Source organism: Callithrix jacchus, chromosome X (genome assembly GCF_049354715.1).
Source record: "Callithrix jacchus isolate 240 chromosome X, calJac240_pri, whole genome shotgun sequence".
In the NCBI taxonomy this organism is placed as follows: domain Eukaryota; kingdom Metazoa; phylum Chordata; class Mammalia; order Primates; family Cebidae; genus Callithrix; species Callithrix jacchus.
This window is the reverse complement of record NC_133524.1, coordinates 63594384-63603148: the sequence shown is the minus strand read 5'-3', so window position 1 is coordinate 63603148 and position 8765 is coordinate 63594384.

Genomic DNA, 8765 nt, shown 5'->3' with positions numbered 1-8765 from the left:
TGAAAAATAAATCTGGAGTTTGTCATACTGTTTATGCTATAAATCTTTAATTGAGGAAAGAAGATGTGTTTATCTTTGGGAAGCAAGCTCAGCTCAAAAAAATAGAGTTAACAGAATTAATTAGAACTTATCAATTGGCTAAAAGAATAACTGCTAATATTTATACAGCAAATATGTTTTTGGATCGCCAATGCCTTTGGAATGCTATGGAAACAGAGAAATTTTAACTTTTTTTAGTCAGTACATAAAAAATGAATAACTTGTTTCAGAATTATTAGAAGGCATATTATTGCCAAAACAATTCCCATTATCAAGATTATAAGCCATTCAAAGTCTGACCTTCCAGAAAGCAAATGAAATAAATTGGGAAATAATATAGCCAAATGACTGCTATGAAAATATCTGGATAGGAAAATAAATGTACTTTTAGCTTTAAAAAAAGCACTTGGTTTTGATTAAAAAAAATAGTTCAATCCAAAGATCCAAAAACAGAACAAAATTGGGAAAGAAAAGGAGGAACATAGTTCTTTGAGACTGGGCTATGGTTTGGACTAAATGTTCTACCCATGCCTCAAACCAAATTAGTTATCTTTCCTAACTTATGCACAGGATTTAAGTCATTGGAGCCCCAGTAAAATTATAAGCCTTCACTAACTGTTACTTGTAAGGCATACGATTTTTGCCACATCTGTCCAAATCATAATATAGGAAAATTTTACATGGATTTCAAGGTCGTCTCTTTGTTCTGAAAGCCCTGTCAAGGTATGGCAATTTGATTTTATCCATTTTATGCCACTATCACAATGATACAAGTACATTCCAATAATTATTTGAGTTTTCTTATTTTTTAGAAGCATTTTCATTCAGAAGAGCAACAATGATAGTGGCAAGTAAAGTTATCTTAGAAACAATTATTCCAACTTTGGGAACTCCTGTAGAAATTCATCATGACAGAAATAATCATTTCACTGCAAAAATAATTTAGTTAATATGGAAAATCTGGCCCATTCTCTAACATTTTCACTGTGAATATCACCTTCAGTCATCTGATTTAGTAGAATACACAAGTGGAATAATCAAAGCACAGTTGGCAAAATTAACTGAGGCTTTTAAAATTCCTTTCCCAAAGCTCTTTAATTGGTTTTGCTTAAGTTAAAATCAACCCATTCTGGTAAACACTGGCTGTTGCTATATAAAATTATAAAAGACAGACCTATGAAAAGTCATTGGTGCTTAAAACAAGCATAGCCAAGAATGCTATAAAACACTGACTTATTAATAATACTTTACAAAGTAAGGGACGTAGGAAGAGATTTTTGGTAGCCAATTCATTAGGTTTAATGTTAGCACTGTCCCAACTGAGAAACAAGACAATTCAATTTTGAAATGTTATTTTAAAAAATTGGGACAGTTTTGTCTGGCTTATCTCCTCTTTTGGTCAGCTTAGCTCATTCGTTTTCATTGGGAACAAAGAACCACACCAAAGATACATGATCCAACAGCACTAAATATGTGGGACAGACACCCGAGAAACAGAGTATCCACATCATTGTATTACAAAATACTGATTTGTATACCACTAAATGGGCACAACAGCTGTATATTTATTGGCTAGCTCTGAATGGAACATTTCGGCTGCGTAGAACCAATCCATGGCCATGGTTACTCCAAGTATTGTAAGAATATATTCTTTGGGTTATGTCTGGGCACAACGTTAAATAGTTCATACCTTTTCAAAACCTGCAAATTTTCCTTATTTACAATTTCATTGCACTTTTTCTGTGTTCCATTGATATGCTCATTTAGCTTCCATCTTTCTGCTATAACTGAATATCGAGGATGTCATTTGGCATTTAGAGGCCTTAACCAATTACACAAAAAAGGCCACAAATGACAGCTACATGGTTATCTTTTTATTAAACAATTAAGTTGCTCATATTAGAAAGGCTGTATTTTAGAACATATGGCTTTAGACGTACTACAGCCCAAAGGGAATACAGTGCTATCATAAAAAAATTAGTGTTTTGCCTATATTCCAGATGAATTGAATAGCATCACTAAATTAATGGCTGATATGAAAAACCAAATAACCAGCTTTTTTCATCTAATATGCTCTATGAATGATGGGCTGAGTAGCTGGTTTGGATCTTTGGTAAACTGGTGGCAGAACCTGTTCTAGAAATTAAAGTCATTTATTGTGTTTTAACCTTGTTTTCATCTTTACTGCTTCCGCAACATTTGTTTGCAACAGTTTGCACAATTGAAAATAAAACTATAATAATGGTTGCTTAATGAATCGCATTATTTGAAGATGCAGCCATGTATCCTGGCTTAACTCAAAAGGTCAACTCCTTCATTTTGCTCTAAATTCAGCATATACCCAATTAGCTGTACAGTCTGAATATTCCCTGAAATGTGGGACTTGACTCTCTAAGAGTAAGCCTTCCTGGTGATGTGTGACTAGGTTCCTGAACATGAAAGTAGCCAAACTATCTGAGTTTGTCTACAATATATTCCCAGGAAGATCTTAATAAAAAGGGGAAATGTGAATTAAATAATTCGAACTTAAAGCTAATAGAACTTTAAATTATTTTGATCCCTGAGGGGAATGTGATGAAGTGGCCTGAGTCATGTAGCAGGCAGCTACAACTTCTGCTTTTTCCTATAAGTGATTAAGAAAGGCCTTGTGATGCCAGAGTTAAGACTCTCTAGGATCATCATTCGACCTTACAGAATGTTGCAGCAGTCTTCATTCGATTGTAGCAAGCTATAACCAATACAATCTCTAGAAGATATGCATTTACCTCGTATGGAAATTGTTGTAATCCTGTTAATTGCCTACATAAATGAACCCTTAATTTTCCCATTTTGGAATATTGTTTCCAGTTGTTTGGAGTCTGTATTTCCTGGGTAGTTATCCTCAGGCTGTCTACACAAGTAAACTTTATACTTAATTACATTTTCTGAATCTTATATTTTAAGATTGAAAGGAGAGAATAGAGAACCTAGAAATACATCCTTATGAATATCTACAACTAATTTTTAACAAAGGTGTAAAAGCGACTCAATAGAGGAATGTTATCTTTTTCAACAAATAATGTTGGATCAATTGGACAATTATAGTGCCCCCTACAAAATGAATTTTGAACTAAACCTCATAGCTTGTATAAAAATTATCAAAATGAATCACAGACTTAAATATAACCTTATGAAACATTTAGAAATAAAACAGGTAAAAGTCTTTGGAATCTAGTACAAGGAAAATTATTCTTAGACTTGATACCCAAAGCATGACTCATAAAATTAAGATTTGGTAAATTTATACCTCACCAAAATTAAAAACTTTTGCTTTGCCAAAGACTGATAAAAAGACCAAAAGACAAGCTACAGAGTTAGAAAAATTACTTGCAAACTATACATTTGACAAAGGACTAGCATCTAAGAATATGTAAATAACTCTCAAAACTCAACAGTAAAAAAAAAAATCACTAAACAATCCAGATAGAAAATTGACAAAAGACATTTAACAGGTATTTTACTGAAGAGAATATACAGATGCAAATAAAATGAACATAAGGACATGTTCACTATTGTTAGCCATAAGGGAAATGTAAATTTAAGCCACAATGCAATATCACTAGATACCTAATCAGAATGGCAAAAATGAAAAATATTGGCAACATCAAATTATGCAGAGGATATGAAGAACTTGAAAAACTCACACCTTGATGATGGGAGTATTAAATAGTATAGCCACTCTGGAAAATAGTCTGACAGTTAACAACAAACAAAAACACTAAACATTCACTTACCATGTGGCACAGAAGTTACACTGCTAGTCATTTACCTCAGAGGAATGAAAAGTTAGGACCACAGAGAAGTCTATATATGAAAATTCGTAATAGCCTCATTTATAATAGCCCCAAACTGGAAACAACCAAAATGTCCTTCTATAGGTTAATGGTTCATCAAACTGTGGTACAGCCATACATGAAATACTCCTTAGCGATATAATAGAACAAACTGTTGATACACACACCAACTTAAATGAATCTCCAGAAAATTTGCTCAATGAATAAACACCAATTCAAAAAGTTTACATTGTATAATTTTATTTGTATAACGTCCTTGAAAAGTCAAAATTATAGAGATAGAGAATAGATTAATTGCCATATGTTAACAAGGGGTTTAGGTGGGAAGAGAGGTAGAGATGGCTATGAAACTGCAACAGTAGGGATCCCTGTGGTGTTGGAAGTGTTACGTATATTGACTATATCAATGTAAATATCCTGGTTGTGATATTATACTATAGTTTCTTGAAATATTATTGAAGAGAAACTTGGTAAAAAGTGCAGGGATCTCTCTGTATCTTTCTGAAAGTTACACGTGACTCCACAATTATCTCAAACTAAAATTTTATTTTTTAAAAACAATAAATTTGTGTTGAAAGGTGAAAAAGGACCCCAAAGTACCTACCATGTGTTGAAGAAAGCTGCAGAAGAAAGAAAATCAGTCTAATTAATAAACCAAAACAAGCCAAGAGAACTTGCTTCCCACATGTCATCTGTGACATTCCTGATTTGAAGATTACTAATTTTTAGTGTAATATATTGATCCCTATTAAGTGACAGTGGTAGTAAACATTTTTGCCTGCCCTTCACCTGGACATTAAGGAAGAAAAGGGCTTGAGTTCTTAACACAGGCAAAAAAAAAAATTGCTTCAGTGAGGGAAGAGGATAAAGAGAAGAAATTTAGAAGTGTTTCAGCACAGGAATCAAGGGTATAGATTCTGGAACTAGATTTCGGGGTGCAAGCCCTACTACTTCCCAATTACATAATCACCCTTTGCTTCAGTTTCCTCATCTGCAGTGTAGAGAACATAATACCCATCTCATCAGTGCTTTGTAAGGGTTACATGAGTTAATATATGCAAACCACAGAGATCAGTGTCCAGCACATAAGTGTTATGGGTATAATTGGTAAAGTTAAAAAAATTTGATAATAACATGGTGTTTACAAAGGTGTGACTAATATGGCAAGACAAGCAAACATGCACTGTCACTATCACACTCCACTGTTGGAGGTATAAATTGATGTGCATCCTCTGTGCAGGGCATGTTTTTACTTTCTATCAAAATGCCCAACTGATTTAGCCATTCTACTAGAAAGAATTTTATCAAGATATATTCACATATGTACTGAAAAATAGGTACAAAGAAGTTAATTACAGCATTATTGATAATAGCCAGTGGCCATCAATAAGAGCTATGTTGTACAGACTATGGAACATACAACCAATGGAGTACTAAGCTATTATTTTTAAAAGTGAGATATTTCTATATATGCTCGTGATATTACGTAAAAAAAAAGTGTGTAAAACTATGCATAGAATGAAACCATTACTTAAAAGAGGAAGAACAAAGTGCATTTATATGTACATGTGTAGAATGTTTATAGAAGTATTCACAAGAAACTTCCAATACTATTTTCCTATGTGGAGGAACCTGGAAAGCCAAGGATCTAGAGAGGGAAAGAGACTTATATTTCACTACAAACCCTTTCATACTATTTGAATTTGTTGTCAAGTGCAAGCATTGCTTTCTGAATTCAAACTTGATGAGAAATCTAACAGAACAATTGGAGAGGCATCTAGAGAGCTCCTCAATTAAATATTTTATTTTTAAAACTTAAGATGATTAAACAGATGTGTACTTCCCTTGAGGGAGATTTTCAAAAAAGAAACAAAAGTTCTTTCTCATATCCAACCAGAATTGAGTCACTTTTTTCATCTTCAACGGATCTGGAGATCTGGCCTCCTTCTCACAAACCATTTTCACTCTTTTTGGAGAAGGCATCTTGGTGGTAAAACGATCCTAGCCCTGTTTGTTGGATGGGCTTGTTTCAATCCTCATTCTGCAATACACGTCATGTGAACTTACACAAGTGTCATTAGTTCTCAGAATCTCAGTTTCTCCATATCTAAAATGGGAATCAAAATTTTTCTTTGCAAGTATTATGTAACATGTAACATAATAATTCCTGAAACTCTTTAACATCTTCTTTCCCTCCTCAGAATTTCATCACTGTTTACCACACTTGGAGAAAAAAAAGTGAAAACAAAATTTATTTGTGGGACTTCTCTAATAACAACAATGATAATAGATAACACATATAGTGCTTATGATGTGGCAAAAACTATGTAAGTGCTTTACATATATTAACTCAGATTAGAAAATTGAAGCACAGAGAGATTAAATGACTTGCTCAAGTCACACAGCAGTAAGTGTCAAAACTGGGATTCAAACCTAGGCAACCTGATCCCATCTGATATTTTGCCTCTTTGCTACCTGCAAAATGTTGTCTTGCTATTATGTTAATTTTTATTTTTATATTTAGTGCGGTTGAGACTCTTTTCCTGTTTAAAATCTATTTGCTGTGCCTTCTGTGTGAGTTTCTTATTTTTGCACTTCATTCCTCCATTGATGATCTCTTTACTAATTAAAAAAAAGATTTCATGCATTAAAGAAATTTCAAAAAACTAAATCATTGTTGTATGTATTTGAAATATTTTTTTCCGATTTGCCATTTATTTTCTTATGTTTTATTTGTGCATAAGAATATTTAATGTTAATGTATTTTATTTATCAATTTATCAATTCTTTTGTCCCTCCTGGATTCAATGTCTTGCTTTGAAAACTACAACAATTAAAATACAATTTTCTTCTCCTTTCTTACCATAATATTAGTTGTATCTCTTACATTTCAGTCCATTTATTTTCATGTGAAAAATGAGGTAGAGACCCAGCCTCCTCCCCTACCCCTAAAATTGGCCATCGATAGTCTCAGGACTATTTACTGAATACTCCATACCTTTCTGTGTTGAAAATGCAATATGTTGTAGACACTTACAGGAGGATTCCTGGCATTCAGAAACGTTTCCTATTAATGTGGGCTTCTCTTTCCCTTCCACAAATAAAATAACAAAACCAAATGAAATCAGATATGCATTTCCCCACCTCCTGGTAGCTAGGATGCTAATTAGGTAATCGAATACTTTCTCCCAGAACTCTTAGTCTAATGCAATCAAGACAAGGACTCAGAATTCACCCTCATAAACATCTTCTGATGGATGTCCTAGCAAGAAATTTCTGCTATTTTACCTTAGCTATGCTTTTTCCTGCTGTCTTTTTTGTTTCCTGCCCATTTCTATACCTGGTTCTCTTTTTGGGTGACTTTATGCACTTTCTGAAATGCTTCCAGTAACTCTTTTTCTTTTCTTTGCTTAAATTACCCAGAGTCCGTTTATGATGCCAGAAATAAGAGAATCTCAACTGACCCACTACTTTTATTATATACTAATTATTATTATTATTAATATGTGTAGAGACGGGGTTTCTCCATGTTGGTCAGGCTGGTCTCGAACTCCCGACCTCAGGTGATTCGCCTGCCTCGGCCTCCCAAAGTGCTGGAATTACAGGCATGAGCTGAGGGAATCTGTGGGGATTGCTCCCGTGTGAGGCCCCTGGGAAATGGGCCTCACCATACGTGAGCTTGAGCCCAGACACAGATCCCTGGTTGGGGGAGTCGAGCTGAGGGAAAGCAGGAACCGAGAGAGGGACTATGTTATTCTAAATAATTAACAGACATTACTTTATGGATATGAGGACTTGGGAGGCAACGTGTCCACTTTCAGCTTCTTATGGTTTATTGCTTGATTGTGTTCATTTTGGACCCTTTTTACCTTCATTGTAAAATATTAACTTAATGGGATTGCTGGGTCAAATGGGATTTCTATTTCTAAGGCCTTGAGGAATCGCCACACCGTCTTCCACAATGGTTGGACTAATTTACACTCCCACCAACAGTGTAAGAGTGTTCCTTTTTCTCCACATCCTCTCCAGCATCTGTTGTCTCCAGATTTTTTAATGATCGCCATTCTAACTGGCGTGAGATGGTATCTCAATGTGGTTTTGATTTGCATCTCTCTGATGACCAGTGACGATGAGCATTTTTTCATATGATTGTTGGCCTCATATATGTCTTCTTCGGTAAAGTGTCTGTTCATATCCTTTGCCCACTTTTGAATGGGCTTGTTTGTTCTCAGCAAACTGACACAAGAACAGAAAATGAAACACCGCATATTCTCACTCATAGGCGGGTGATGAAAAATGAGAACACATGGACACAGAGAGGGGAGTACTAAACACTGGGGTCTATAGGGGGGAAAGGGGAGGGCCAGTGGGATGGGGAGGTGGGGAGGGATTGCCAGGGGAGAAATACCAAATGTGGGTGAAGGGGAGAAAGCAGACAAAACGCACTGCAATGTGTGTACCTATGCAACTGTATTGCATGCTCTGCACATGTACCCCAAAACCTAAAATGCAATAAAAATAAATAAAAAAAAAATAAAAAAAAAATATTAACTTAAGTATTTACACTTGGTAACTTACTTACCAACTTACTGGGTGTAACTGTAACTTACTTACCATAGCTTACAGGGCGTAACTGTAACTTACTTACCATAGACTACAGGGCGTGACTGTAACTTACTTACATTGATCTGTTGGGCGTAACCCAATTACTGAAAGTAACCTACTTATTGGGCATAACCTACTTAATGGGATTAACTTACTTACTGGTCGTAACTTAGTGAGCGTAACTTGCTTACTGTAACTTAAGTACATTGATCTGGTGTAAACAACTTTGACTTCAGAAAAGTATATAAGGAAACATATTGCAAAAATAAAATTGCTGCTTGGACATAG